The following is a 14355-nucleotide window of genomic DNA, read 5'->3' on the forward strand; positions in this document are numbered from 1 at the left end:
AACCTCAGAAGGCTGCTCCAAAACTATTGTTTAATGGCCCAGAAATTCGGGTCCCAACGCGTGAGTACGGATGGAGTACTTATGCGTGGACCCGATGGAAGTGCCGGAATCTTGCATGCACTACGCATGCGCGGGAAACCGGCATTTCCGATCCTCTGAACCAAGGGGTTCAGAGGTCGAACGCGTGCGCGCAGGAGTCTGCGCGTGCGCGTTGAACTTCCTTTTTTTTTCCAGGTTTGCCCGTGCGTGAAGGCCTCCACCTTTTACACTTGAAAAAAGCAGACGTAAGGACTTAATTTTAAAAGGTAAGTGGTCTAATAATTAGAATTAGTATTTTTTTTCCACAGGTTTAATATTTTTAAAGACTTTTCAATAAGGTAAGTGTATTTTTAGCCCCGATTTTTTTATGAAATTATTTTTTTCAAAAATTTAATTTATTGTTTAAAACAGTTATTTAAAGTTATTTATAGTTCATTTACATAGTGTGATGTTTTTTTAAATTTTATTTCAAGTTTAAGTACTGTTTTGGGCGCCCGGAGTTTTCATGAGTTTGACAGTTCTTACTGTCAAACTCATGAATGAACTTTTGCATCCTCCGATTGGTTGCCCAGTGCTCACGTGATCCCAGCCGACGCATCGCACTAAGTACGCTGCTGGGTCACGCAAGCACAGCGCGCCGGGAGCGGGACCGGGCCACAGACAGGAAATCCACGCAGGCCCAGGCTTCAACGGCCGGCGCGTTAGGTAAGTGTAGGTCGGGGGCTTGCACCCGCGGGAAGCCCCCGACACAAATTTCTGGGCCATTATCTTTTTCCGATGATTTTTCTTGGTTCCACAACAATCTTCCCACCCACTGCCAGTCCTTCCATGTGGCCCCCCCCCACTTTACCCTGTAAGGACCCACCTTTGGCTTACCTCCGCAGAGGAGCTGCCGGATTTTCCATCCCACCCCCCCCCCCCCCCCCCCCGATCAGTGAGCAATCTATCCGTGCTCGTTCGGTCCTGGCAGCTCGCCAATATTATTTTAATGAGGCCCGGCCGCGAAACATGGTTCGGGCCTTCAGCAGGCTTTCACCATGCGAGCAGTGCAATCGCTCCGCCCACCGCCTGCCCAAAGAACGCGGGGAAATAAAAGTCCGTCTGCTAGAAAAAGAAAAAGAAAGACTTGCATTTGTATAGCGCCTTTCACGACCACCGGACGTCTCAAAGCGCTTTACAGCCAATGAAGTACTTTTTCTGATGTGTAGTCACTGTTGTAATGTAGGAAACGCGGCAGCCAATTTGCGCACAGCAAGTTCCCACAAACAGCAATGTGATAGTGACCAGATAATCTGTTTTTGTGATGTTGATTGAGGGATAAATATTGGCCCAGGACACCGGGGATAACTCCCCTGCTCTTCATCAAAATAGTGCATGGGATCTTTTACGTCCACCTGAGAGAGCAGACGGGGCCTCGGTTTAACGTCTCATCCAAAAGACGGCACCTCCGACAGTGCGGCACTCCCTCAGCACTAGCACTGGAGGGTCAGCCTAGCTTTATGTGCTCAAGTCCCTGGAGTGGAACTTAAACCCACAACCTTCTGACACAGAGACAAGTGTGCTACCCACTGAGCCACAGAACACCAAAGCAGCAAGCTACAAAACCTTAGTTATTGTGTGCAGTTTTGGGACGGATATAAAAGCAATCGATAAAAATTCTTAATGCAGAGGTTAGTTAGAATATTGAATTCTCTGTGACAAATCAATGTTGAAGCAGAATCTATACATTCTTTTATAAGAGAATTACATAGTTATTGAGGAATATCTAAGGGGATAGAGAGCGAGCAGGAGTGTGAGATTCGGCTGGGAGACTTGTGAAGAAAAATACCAATGCAGACTTGATGGGCTAAAAAGACATGTCTCTGCACTGTAATAGTCTATGATTCACTCTCCACCCCTCCCCAGGAGTTGACTTTCTGGGGTACGGTTCACCCTAGTGGCGTTCATGAGTGAACCTTGACAGTGAATATCAATAGTTACTTCACCCTGGGGGCATCACAGTTGAGCCCTATCCTTTCCCCACGTGTGCACTATGGGCAGGTGTCACTGGATAGTGACCAGGGGCAGGAACCCTGTCTGATTTTAGACCCTTCCCTAACCCCGACTCCAGTTGAGATTGCTAACTCTGGACAGATCGGAGGGTGGGTATAGGAGCTCCTTGGTTTAAAAAGTTCAGCACTTATCAACTGAGCCATCCTCTGCACTGCATGGACGTATTATTCAATGTAAAGTGTTCACATTATATGCAAAAGGCAGAGCAAATCCTGTATGACTTCTTTACATTTGCCTTTTTTTTTTTTAAAAGCTCTTAATCTTACAACCTTAAAAATAAAACTGTGCTAATCACATTGTGATAACATTGGTGTGTCTATTTTGGCAGCAGTTGCTGTATATCATGGTGCCTCGTCAGTGTTACTGGTGGTGCCCACTCACATTTCTTAGTTCAGCGGGTGACGAGCAGCAGGCAAAAAAGAAAATGGACTCCAGCCACAACAGTGCGAGGTGCAAGCGCGAAGGGGGATCCTGGCTGTGTTCAAATGCAGGGCTGCGCCTGAGAAAGGGTTAAAGGGGAAGGAAGAATGCACTTGTGTTATGAAGCATTCAAATGGAATTCTGCGCCGAGCCATTTTCCAGAAAATGAACCGTCAGCTTTACATACAAACTGCTTGCGGAACTGTGCTGCTGCAATTTTATTTCTCTATGATTGTCCTTCTTTGAAGTACGATTGTTTTGGCTCAGCCTCACTGTCCAGTGTCCCCAGCTTTAAATGGAAGTGCGTCGTTCCCACGATCCCCTGTATTATGCGTCCGCAGCTCTCCAATTGAGGAATGATGTCATCATACCACTGTGAGAAAGTCCATTGTTCGGGCTGAAATGAAGAAATCTTCATTGATGCATTGAGGAGTCAAGCCCGGGAAATAAAGGAAGAAAAAATAGTACAGGATTTGTTTTCAATCTGTCATTTTAACTCAGGGATTACAATGGACTACATGTAATTGTGGCTGGCACGTTGCCAGGGGGGACAGTTTAGGCCGACGTACCAGTTTCCAGGTCACTGTTCCCTGTTGTCAGGTCTGTGCGGCATGGCTATAGGCTGAGTCTTTTATATCTCTTTAGGCCATGATTACTTGATTTCCACTCAAACGAAGAGATGTATGGACCCTACGAGCTTTCTTGTCAGACTTTTTTTTAAACTTGCGAATTTTATGCTCAAAGAGAGGTATATTAATGGAGCACTCTTCAATTTCAGGCAACTGGTGTCAGCAAAGGATAATCCTAGGTCCTGTACAGCAGTATTTAGGTAATAGAGTAAAGCTTCCTCTGCCCTACTCCAACAATGTGCCTAAGCTCCAACATCAGAAACACACTTCCGACTGCACCAGTCTTCCTGTGGCCTGTTTGAATGAATCTGCCAATTAATGCCAAACTAGAATCATAGAATCTTATCGCACAGAAGGAGGCCATTTGGCCCATCGTGCCTGTGGCCAGCTCTTTGAAAGAGATTTCCAATTAGTCCCACTCCCCCGCTCTTTCCCCACTGCCCTCAAAAGTTTTACCTTTCAAGGATGTATCCAGTTTCCTTTTGAAAGTTATTATTGAATCTGCTTCCACCATCCTTTCAGGCACTGCATTCCAGCTTGCTGTTTACATAAATTTCTCTTCATCTTCTCTCTTCTGCTCTTGCGAATTATCTTAAATCTGTATCCTCTGGGTACTGACCCTCCAGCCAGTGGAAACAGTTTCTCTCTATTCACCCTACACGTGAAAGGACATTGTGCTAATCCATTGCAGAAGCACCCAGTCCCCTAGCCATTTCTATCTGTCCCTAAGTATAGTTAAAAATGAGCTTAGGCCATTTTTTCCAGGTAAGTTAGAGCACATTCCAGCTGTGACTATATCCGCTGCCTCAAGAATGGGATCAAAATCTCAGAGAGAAGAGAAGAAACCTCCATGCCACCAATGTAGGCATAGTTTCAAGGTAAGGGGCAGGAGGTTTAGAGGGGAATTGAGGAAAAACTTTTTCACCCAGAGGGTGGTTGGAATCTGGAACTCACTGCCTGAAAGGGTGGTAGAGGCAGGAACCCTCACAACATTCAAAAAGCATTTAGATGAGCACTTGAAACGCCATAGCATACAAGACTACGGACCAAGTGCTGGAAAATGGGATTAGAATAGACAGGGCTTTATGGCTGGCGCGGACACGATGGGCCGAAGGGCCTCTTTCTATGCTCTATAACTCTCTGCCTCTAGGCGAGATCCCATTCTCACCTAGGGTTCGATCCAGCTCTCTCTCAGGCTAACTCCACATATCTTCAAGATGAGTTTTGCTGAGGCTTTGTTGGTTAGGAAGAAGATTTGTGGACCGTGAATGAATGTATTACTCTGGCCTAGTTCATTTAGGCAGTTAGGAAATATTTAATTTGCAGGTACTCAAAGGTCTCAACTTGAAAGAGATGGACCTCATCTTGAAAAGCCCTGGAGGATTTGATAGCTCCATTGTCAGGGAGTTACAAGAGGCGTGCAATGCCATGGTTTCAAGCCCCACCATCTCCTCTAGAAAAAGCCAACTATCAAAGCCCTACTTGCTCAAGCAAAACACCAGGCACTGTCTCAGCAAGTGAGCACAGCAACACACAATAGCACCACAGCTATCAGCTGGAGTCAGTTCCCTGGCCATCCTCAACACAAGCCACTCAACAAAACCTACTCATCACCACAGTTTGCCATGAGTACCATGCCTTATACATTGCATGCTACAAATGTAATATAACTGAAGAAAAATGGCAATAAAAATTACTTTGATAATGAGCGAGAAACTACCCAAGAGGTTCCTCAGAAAAATAAATCGCATTTCACTTCTAGATCCTGAGTTCAATTGCAGCCCAGACTGGTAGCATGGCAGTCTCTGTTCTATATGGGCTGTAAGCGTCTTCAATGCAATGGGTGTAAGCAGTATTAATCCAATTCCTAGTAGCTGAGTGCCTACTGCACACAACCACCTTGTAATTTGGCAGGTTAGGCAATCTCACTCAGCGACAACAGGGTTAGTGGCGTGGGAAATTGAAAAATGTCACAGTAGGAGGCTGCTCTTGGGACTGGGGTTAAGGCACATTACTAAGGCAAAATAGAAGGGGCTTTATTCTGCATCTAACTTGTGCTATACCTGACCTGGGCGTACTTGAAGGGACAGTGTAGTGGGAGCATCTAATCATGTTGGACCTGATCTGGAAGTGGTTGCCTGATACAGAAAATGTCCCATTCCTCAGCACAGTACGGACATCCTTTACGTTGATGAACACAACAGTCAAAGTAAAAGTAAATAGGCACACGATGGTGGGATTAAAATTAATTTCTTATTACATTAGTCCCTCTTTTTAGTCATCAAAATAGCCAAAGAAGGAACCTCATCTTTTTTTCCAATGATAAAGACTTAGAAACAGTGAAACATCCTCACACAGTAAGAGAGCCCACATACAACAGGACTACATTGCATTGAATCTAAGGAGGAATTAATAAAATTGTTTTTGGCACAAGTTCCACAAGATTTTATTGAAACTTGAAGGAATCTGGGAGTGATTTAGAGAGCCTGAGTTTCTTCACATATTTCACCATTGACACAGAGAACCCACAAAAGCGTCTGCCTAATTGAACAATACGGGAGGGAGGAGCAGTAAAATCTATAGAGCAAGGAATAGGTTGCCAGTAAAAATGTGCAACTCCAATAAAACTGTCACATTTAGGGATTGTGAGCAGGCTTTCTTCTGTATAGTTTGTCACTGTGTAATGTAAATCTTTTTATTTTTATTATAAAAAAGAAGGGGCATTTACAGAAAGAAATAATGATTTGGAATTGATTCCCGCTGCATTGCACCCTGGAGTTCTTCGCCTGGCTGGGAACGTTGTTCAATGTTGGTTGTCCTTTTCTTTTAAGTATTGCAGCTGAGGGCACTTGAGTAGATACCTGATTAGTGCCTATTCTGGTGATGCTGAGTTTAAAGAAGAGACGAGCAAGATTATGACAGGATAAGTGGCAAGAGGAGGCGATTTACTGAAAATTGCACTGCACGTGTGGCACTTCTGTCATGCGTTTATTCACGGTAGTTTATTTTTCCCAGAAGCTCCTGAATCACTGACTGATGAGGGATGGCTACCTGACAATTAGATCGCCTCAGAATCTATAGCATTGCAACACAGCTCCCCCCACCCACCTCACCTGGAATAATAGATGCAGTTTGGGTGTCCCACTTTAGGAAGGATACACAGGTCTTGGAGAAAGCCCTGTGACGATTCACCAGGATGATACCTTGAGGTGAAGGGACTGAGCAGCAATTAAAGACTGGGCAAACTTGGGTTACATTCCTTGGAGATGAGGAGGTTTAAAGGTGATCTGATGGAGGTACTTAAAATAATGAAGGGTATTTAGGAAATGACTTCCCTCTAGCTGAGGCAATCAAGAATAAGGGGACAATCTTAAAATTTAAACAAAGCCGGTTAAGGCAAATCCAGAAAAGATTTATTCACACAAACGTTTGTGAGAATGTGACATAGACTGCTTCAGAAGGCCATAAATGCAAAGCCATTTGAGATCTTTAAAAGGGATGCAGATACTTACTTGGAAAGTAAGAGTATTAAGGGATTTGAAAAACTAGGATTAAAAAGTTAGAGTTGTAATGACTAACAAAATGGCAGAGCAGGCTTGACGGGCTGAATGGTCTCCTATTCCTATGTTCCCTCATTATACTCACTCAGACCCTTGACAATTCAGAATTCTGGCAAGTCCCCATTTATCTTTTATGTTTTTACCCCCTGCTCTTTTTCTGCTTCCCCCCCACATGAGAATCGTGGTGAAATGAAATGACAGATGGAATGAAAACTATTTGATGGATGCCACAGTGCACTCGAACTGTTCCCATTCACCTTTGGCCCTGGGGTGAAAGTCCAGTCTATACAGGCAGCTAATAAGTGAAATCAGTTTGGACTGTCTCAGTCTAGCTCTAATGACATCAGCCCTCCGCACAAAGCTGCCCTCGCAATACACAATTCATAATTGGCACAAAAACCCACAATACATTTGCTGTGATACTGATGGCCAGGACTAAAGAGCATTCAGCAGACAAGGAATGACAGGAGGGCTCAATTCCAACAATTTTAATAACAAATGTCTAACGTTTGCTTTCTTCCAGAACAACAGCGCTCTTCTGTACTGGCATTAGGAAGAGGTCAACTCCAACTTAAATCAACAAGGTCATATTTGGATAAACAAAGCACTTAATGGACAACTCAAACCCAGTTAACTTCATAAACTGAATTGATGTTAATTTGCCATATTTTTCATGCAGTCTCTTTCCTATTATTGAGAGGCCAGTGCATGACACCATCAATATTGAAAGGGAACAGGACTAATGCAGGAGGAGGGGAATCATATAGTGGGTTAATGACACTAAGCTTGGGTTTTTAAAGCTTATAAATTTTGGAAGGAATGGAAGATTGAGAGAAATGAGATGTTTCACAGTTCTGAAGTCCTGGGGAACAATGGGGGCCTAAATTTGTTAGCACCCCAAACCGGGCACGTTTCCGGCAGCACGCAGCTTGCCTATTGGGACCCAACTAATTTCGGCTGGTGCCAGGGCCCACAGGTAAGTCCGGGCAGTGGCCAGCAGTTGTTGTATGGAGGCAGGTAAAGCACTCATGCTTCTTCTGACTCCACAAAAAAAGTTTCGCAAAGTTTTGGGGGCCTTTTTTTGAGCGGCCTCTGATGGTCCCTTTAAGGACCACTGGTTAGGCAGCTCAAGACCCGACAATACTAGTCGAAGCTTGAGCATCGCAGGCTCCAACTAGTCTTAGCAAATTTAGGAGCCCGAGTCTGAAATGGGTGCAGGAGCCTCATTTCTCTATTGAAATGAGGCCTTTGCTCATTTCGGGCGGCCAGCAGGACTGTGCAAGATGGGAGTGTGCAAGAAGCTTGGAATGACCTTTGACTACAACATTGATGGATATTGACAACAGACACAATTTTATTGGATGCCATAGACAATTTAAATCACAAATCAAACAAAGCACTGTCGTTCCATTGAAAATCAATAGGGAGAATTGGGGTAGAGATTCAAGACTGGTGTTCAGTTATCAGTCAATGTTTCTGGCTGGTCGACAATCTTCCAGACAGAATTTTCCCACATTCCGGTTTCAAACTTGTTTCAGCCCTGTCTCAGTTTGGTAATCTTCCTTTCTTGTGACTGTAAACAAGAGGAATATAAAAGTTAGTATCTTTGGCATCCCGTGAATGTTTTCCTTGCAACTCCAAAAAGTCAAATGATAGGAATTGCACAATTTAAGGTGATTGGCAAAAGAACCAAAGGCGATATGAGGGAAAGCTTTCTTATGCAACAAGTGGTTAGGATTTGGAATGCGCTGTCTGATAGGGTGGTGGATACAGATTCAATAGTAGCCTTCAAAAGGGAATTGGATAAATACTTGAAGGAGAAAAAATTGCAGGGATATGGGGAAAGAGCGGGGGAGTGGGATTAACTGGATTGCTCTTCGAAAGAGCCGGCGCAGACTCGATGGGCCAAATGGCCTCCTTCTGTGCTGTATCATTTTATGATTCCAATTCAGCTATGTTAATTAGCCTTAGATAGTGGCAGCTAATTTGTTAATAATGTGTAAATAGATTTTAAACTGCTGGAAAGAGGTAGAAAGTGTTGGACAGTGAACAAAGACCATTTCAGTCAGTCTGTTAAAAGGCTTTAGAAAGATATAAGGTGAGTAAAACTGTGCTGTCACTGATGAGAGGAGTGAAACAGGATAGTGAGAGGATTCTACTGATTGAGGAGTTTAAGAGAACGCCTGTAGAATGACACGATCCTCACTTTCCTCTCTTGTGCAGCAGATGGCACACTAAGTGTAAAAGAGCAGCACTAACTGTACTGTGCAGCAGGCAGCACGAGGCGCCTTGCAGCTCGATCAGTGCTGGAGCTGAGGGCACAGCTTTCTGTGTATCCTCCTAACACATAACCAGCGGTTCCCAGTTCTGTCGATGGCACATAAGTAAGCGATGTTACTGCAAGAATTGATGCCTGGCCTGTACTGATTTTAACTCGGCCATCAGTACATGTGCTACCATTGGCCTCAGTTAGGAAGGCGAGAAAGAAAAATCAGACAAGGTTCCTGCTCCTGATCATGGTTCAGTGGCCTCTGTAGAGAAGTGTGTCTGCGTGGTCATCAAGTGAGAACAGGACCAGGCTCAGGTGGCACCTTGAATAACCTGCTGACACTCACTATCTAGGAAGAATGGTCACTTGGGCAAGGTACTGAATGGTGGCCAGCATGCATGCTATCAGGAGAGGAAGAAAGATAGCTGGGGTGGGGTGGGGGAGTTTGAAATAAAAGCCTGATATAAAAAATGATACATATCTGCGGAGCAGTTAATGTGCACCATGAGACTTTAGGACAAGGGCTATTAAAAAAAATATCTTAGTCGCAGGCTGCTGCATTACGCGCGCTGCAGAGTCGCAGGCTGCTGCATTGCACGCGCTACAGTCGCAGGCTGTTGCATTACACATGCTGCAGAGTCGCAGGCTGCTGCATTGCACGCGCTACAGTTGCAGACTGCTGCATTACATGCACTGCAGAGTCGCAGACTGCTGCATTACACACACTGCAGAGTCGCAGACTGCTGCATTACACACGCTGCAGAGTCGCAGACTGCTGCATTACACACGCTGCAGAGTCGCAGACTGCTGCATTACACACACTGCAGAGTCGCAGACTGCTGCATTACATGCACTGCAGTCACAGGCTGCTACATTACATGCGCTGCAGTCACAGGCTGCTGCATTACACGCACTGCAGAGTCGCAGACTGCTGCATTACACACACTGCAGAGTCGCAGACTGCTGCATTACACATGCTGCAGAGTCGCAGACTGCTGCATTACACACGCTGCAGAGTCGCAGACTGCTGCATTACATGCACTGCAGTCACAGGCTGCTACATTACATGCGCTGCAGTCACAGGCTGCTGCATTACACGCACTGCAAAGTCACAGGCTTCTACACCGATCATTTTTAAAAATATTAGCGCTGGGATTGTTCTATTGAGTTCTCCCACTAGTGGCATAAACAGGGTTTTCGCCAATCTTCCACCAAAGTTACAGTCATTGATCACGAGAACCCCCCCCCCCCCCACCAAGGAAATTTCCAACATAGGTATTTATTTCTACTTTCCCCCCAATTTTCTCCTCTGAAGACTCTTGCTGGGGTACGGTCCCACAGGTACCTTGCTCAAGAGGCCATTCTTCACATGCAAGCATAGACAGTGAGTGTTCACAGGCTCTTTTGAGCTTGGGGTGGGGGTGTGGAGGGGTCAGGACTCCTCAGCCAGGTTTGATCCTCTCATCTTATCCACACACGCACACATTCCAGCTGGACTCACTAGTTAGCAAACAGGAGTGGGAAGCACGGACGATTTTTCCTTTCCCTAACCTGGAGGAACTGAAGCCAGATCTAGCATTCCCACCTCCAGCTGAGAGAAGAGCCCTGGTTTTAAGCTAACACCCCCTCCCCTGGCGAGAACAGGGCGGGTTTGGGTTGGATGCCCAGCTTACACCCAATTTCCAGGTGTGGTGCAAATCAGGTGTCTGGATGGAACCCGCCCCATTGCTGGCAGGGTCGTTAGGTTAAAATGATCCCCAATGGAATTTCATGTTTTGCAGGAGACGCTTACACAGCCTTTAGACCCTCTCATGGAAAATCTTTCGGGAGACCCCTGCCCACAACATGCATGAAATGCTTTGTTATCTGCCACCACCCCCGCCCCCAGACACTGCAATTTAAATCAAAATCTAGGGTATGGACAACAGCAAGACTCATCTACTTTTAGCTTCTTTTGCATTTATATAGCACCTTTTGTGGTGTATGTAACCGTTCCACCTTTAAGAGAACTATTTTAAGAGATGCACTACTTTATCTTGGCTGCTGTATACTGTAATACCGGTGGTGACCACACCGGTATATAAGTGCTGTGTAATGATTTATTGGGCAGTTCAGCCTGACCTCCGACTAGTAAAGACCTGTTGAATTTACTCTTGTGGTCTGTGTGCAGTGATTCTTATTAACAATAACTAGAACACACAGACTTAACAGTGGCGACAATGACGATCTTACCCTGCGGCAGAGATATATCCAAGGCAGTTTAACGGGCGTCGAGAAGAGGCATCCGCCCTCATCATCCTGCTGAGAAAAGACTCGGGTCTGAAGAGCAAGGAAGAATCCTGACACGAAGCCTTCCATCAGCAACAGGCAGTGATCATCCCTTCTATCACGGTGGTGGGTAAGCCGATCAGCGACGAGCAGCAAGTCGGCCACGTTGGCTGTGAAGTAGGGGAGGGAAAAACGGAGGATATAAGGGCGGAGAACTCGACCACGGCCGGGGAAAAGAGCCGGACAGAAGTCGGGGCCAGAGGCGCTGAGACTGGGGCAGCGTAAGGCACGGGAGCCGCGGTGAATGCAAACGCAGCCGGTGTAAAAGACCGGGCTGCAAGCGGGCTGGGAGATGCAACAGCGTCGAGAGAGAGCTCGACCATGACCGGGGAAAAAGGCCGGGCAGCTACCGAGGCCGCGAGGCGCGGGATAAAAAAAAAATTTTAAAACGCGGAGAACTCAGCCGCAGCCGGGGGAAAGGACCGGACTGCAAGAGGGGCTGGGAGGCACGATTTGAGAACCGCTGGGGAGGGCGAACGCAGCAATACGGCAATCGCCATTACAGCCAGCGGGGGAGAAAGGCAAACGCGGGAAGCCGCCATTTTCGTAGGCGGGGGAAGAAGACAAGCGCGGGAAACCGCCATTTTGAAAAAAAAAAAATTCTTTTTGTTTCTCAAGAAGATTGCGAGGATGCCTAAGCGTGGTAACATCAACGATTTCGATCCCGATGTTGAAGATTGGGCCACGTATGTAGAACGCATAGAGATTTATTGTAAGGCAAATAAAATATCAGAGGAAGATAAAGCACTAACCTTACTAAACTCAATGGGTGCGAAGACATATGGGCTATTGAAGCATCTTCTATCACCAGCTAAACCGGCGGATCAGGCTTTCGCTAATATTGTTGCTGTCCTGAGAAATTATTTGAACCCCACACCGCTGATGTTAGCGGAACGATTTAAATTTTATGCGAGAACGCAACTGAAAGAGGAAAGCAACGCGGAGTATTTAATTGAACTGCGTAAGCTAGCGAAATACTGTCAGTTTGGGGAAAGACTGACAGAGGCACTGAGAGACAAATTCGTGTGTGGATTGTCGAAAGAAGGAACACAAAAGCGGCTGCTTGAAGAGAATGATCTTACACTTGATAAGGCTGTCACTATTGCAGCATCGCACGAAGCTGCAGCGAGAGGCACTGCGGAAATGCAGCTGAAGGCAGCGGTACTCAGCGTAGATCAAATGGCTTTGGGTACAGCGAAATGTTATCGTTGTGGAAAGACAACACACGATCAGAACCAATGCTGGTTTAAAAATCAGGAATGTAGAAAATGTGGCAAGCTTGGTCACATAGCTAAAGTATGCCGGTTAGGAAAGAAGACCAGCAACAAAAAGTCACCGCAGGAAAAGTGCAGAAAGGTACATAAGGTGGCTGAGAAGAGTTCGGATGAACAGAATTCGGATTCAGACTCCAACAGCAAGGAACTGGGTAGTCTGAGAATTCACAATGTGAGTAAGGAAGCTGACCTACAAACTATCTGGGTCACACTTCAGATAGCAGGAGTCCAAGTGAAGATGGAATTGAACACCGGATCGGCGTTGACGGTCATGAATAAGCAAGATTACAAAAGGTTATTCACACATATTCCCCTATGGGATACGGAGATAGTATTGCAGACATACACGGGGCAAAGAGTATACCCCATCGGAAAGATAAAAGTCAAGGTGGTACACAAGGGCAAAGAACACCAAGGAATGGACTTATATGTACTACCTGAGGGAGGTCCACCACTTCTGAGACGGGAGTGGATCAGGAAAATAAATATGGACTGGCACTCCCTAAAAGCAATAACGGTAGATTCCGGAAAAAAAAAAGATGTCAAACCTGAACGATTGTCCAGAATATTGGATGAGGTTAAAGAGGTGTTCCAACAGGGACTGGGAACACTGAGAGGAATTACGGCAAAAATCAAGATTGCAGAACATGCAAACCCCAAATTTTTCAAAGCCAGACCGGTACCTTATGCGATACGACCTGCTGTGGAAGCTGAGCTGGAAGGGCTAGAACGTTCAGGAGTACTGTCTAAGGTGGACTGGAGTGAGTGGGCCACGCCCATTGTTCCCGTCATGAAGCGTTCATCGAGTAACAAGCCAGGGGAACCGGGGAAGGTCCGCATCTGTGGAGACTTCAAGATCACGGTTAATCCAGTGTTTCACACAGTGCAATATCCGCTTCCGCGGATTGAGGATATCTTTGCTTCATTGTCTGGCGGGAAACACTTCACCAAGATAGACCTGGCGCAAGCGTACTTACAGATGGAAGTTGAGGAAGAGTCGCGCCAGTATCTCACAATCAACACGCACAGAGGCTTGTATCGATATAATAGACTGGTTTTTGGAGTGGCTTCGGCTCCAGCAATTTGGCAGAGGGCCATGGAGCAGGTATTACAGGGAATTCCAAGCACTCAATGTTACTTGGACGATATCCTGATTACAGGAGATGACGATGAGGAACACCTTGCAAATTTGAAACTGGTGCTCACCAGATTGAAGGAATATGGACTTCGAGTTAATCGCCAGAAATGTGAGTTCTTTCAGAAACGGATCTCGTACTGTGGTCATGTCATTGACCAGGAGGGGCTGCACAAGTCACCTGACAAGATCGAAGCTGTTGTGAAGGCTCCCGCTCCGGAAAATGTATCCCAGTTGAGGTCGTTCCTAGGGTTGATTAACTATTACCATAAGTTTCTGCCAAATCTATCCACGGTGCTGCACCCGCTGAACGCTCTTTTGCAGAAAGAAGTACCATGGAAGTGGAGCGAGGACTGTAAGAAGGCCTTTTGCAAAAGCAAGGCATTGATCACCTCAGAGGAAGTGTTGGCTCACTTCAACCCAACACTACCTATTCGTTTAGCTTGTGATGCTTCTCCTTATGGTATTGGAGCAGTACTCTCACACAAGTTGCCAAATGGCTTGGAAAGGCCAGTCGCATTTGCATCCAGATCATTGACCTCTGCTGAGCGCAACTATGCTCAGATAGATAGGGAGGCTCTCAGCCTTGTGTGGGGAGTAAAGAAGTTTAATCATTACCTGCAGGGCCAGAAGTTTACACTGCTGACAG

At 45.9% G+C, this 14355-nt stretch overlaps 1 long non-coding RNA gene across 9 annotated transcripts in view; it reads right to left on the reverse strand.

Annotated features, from left to right (window-relative positions):
- Positions 1–2434: 2434 nt before the first annotated feature.
- Positions 2435–14355, reverse strand: part of LOC147099990 (uncharacterized) — a 191672-nt gene continuing 179751 nt past the window's right edge. For 7 of the 9 annotated variants that reach the window (XR_015073791.1, XR_015073797.1, XR_015073792.1 and 4 more), the window contains one exon: positions 8031–8273. This is a non-coding gene — a long non-coding RNA (uncharacterized LOC147099990). Of the gene's footprint in view, positions 2909–8030; positions 8274–14355 lie in introns of those variants that run through there. The other 2 variants (XR_015073799.1, XR_015073795.1) reach the window with 2 other exon arrangements.

This window comes from Somniosus microcephalus, chromosome 27 (assembly GCF_052327205.1).
Source record: "Somniosus microcephalus isolate GS21.2 chromosome 27, FLI_Smic_1.0, whole genome shotgun sequence".
Lineage (NCBI taxonomy): Eukaryota > Metazoa > Chordata > Chondrichthyes > Squaliformes > Somniosidae > Somniosus > Somniosus microcephalus.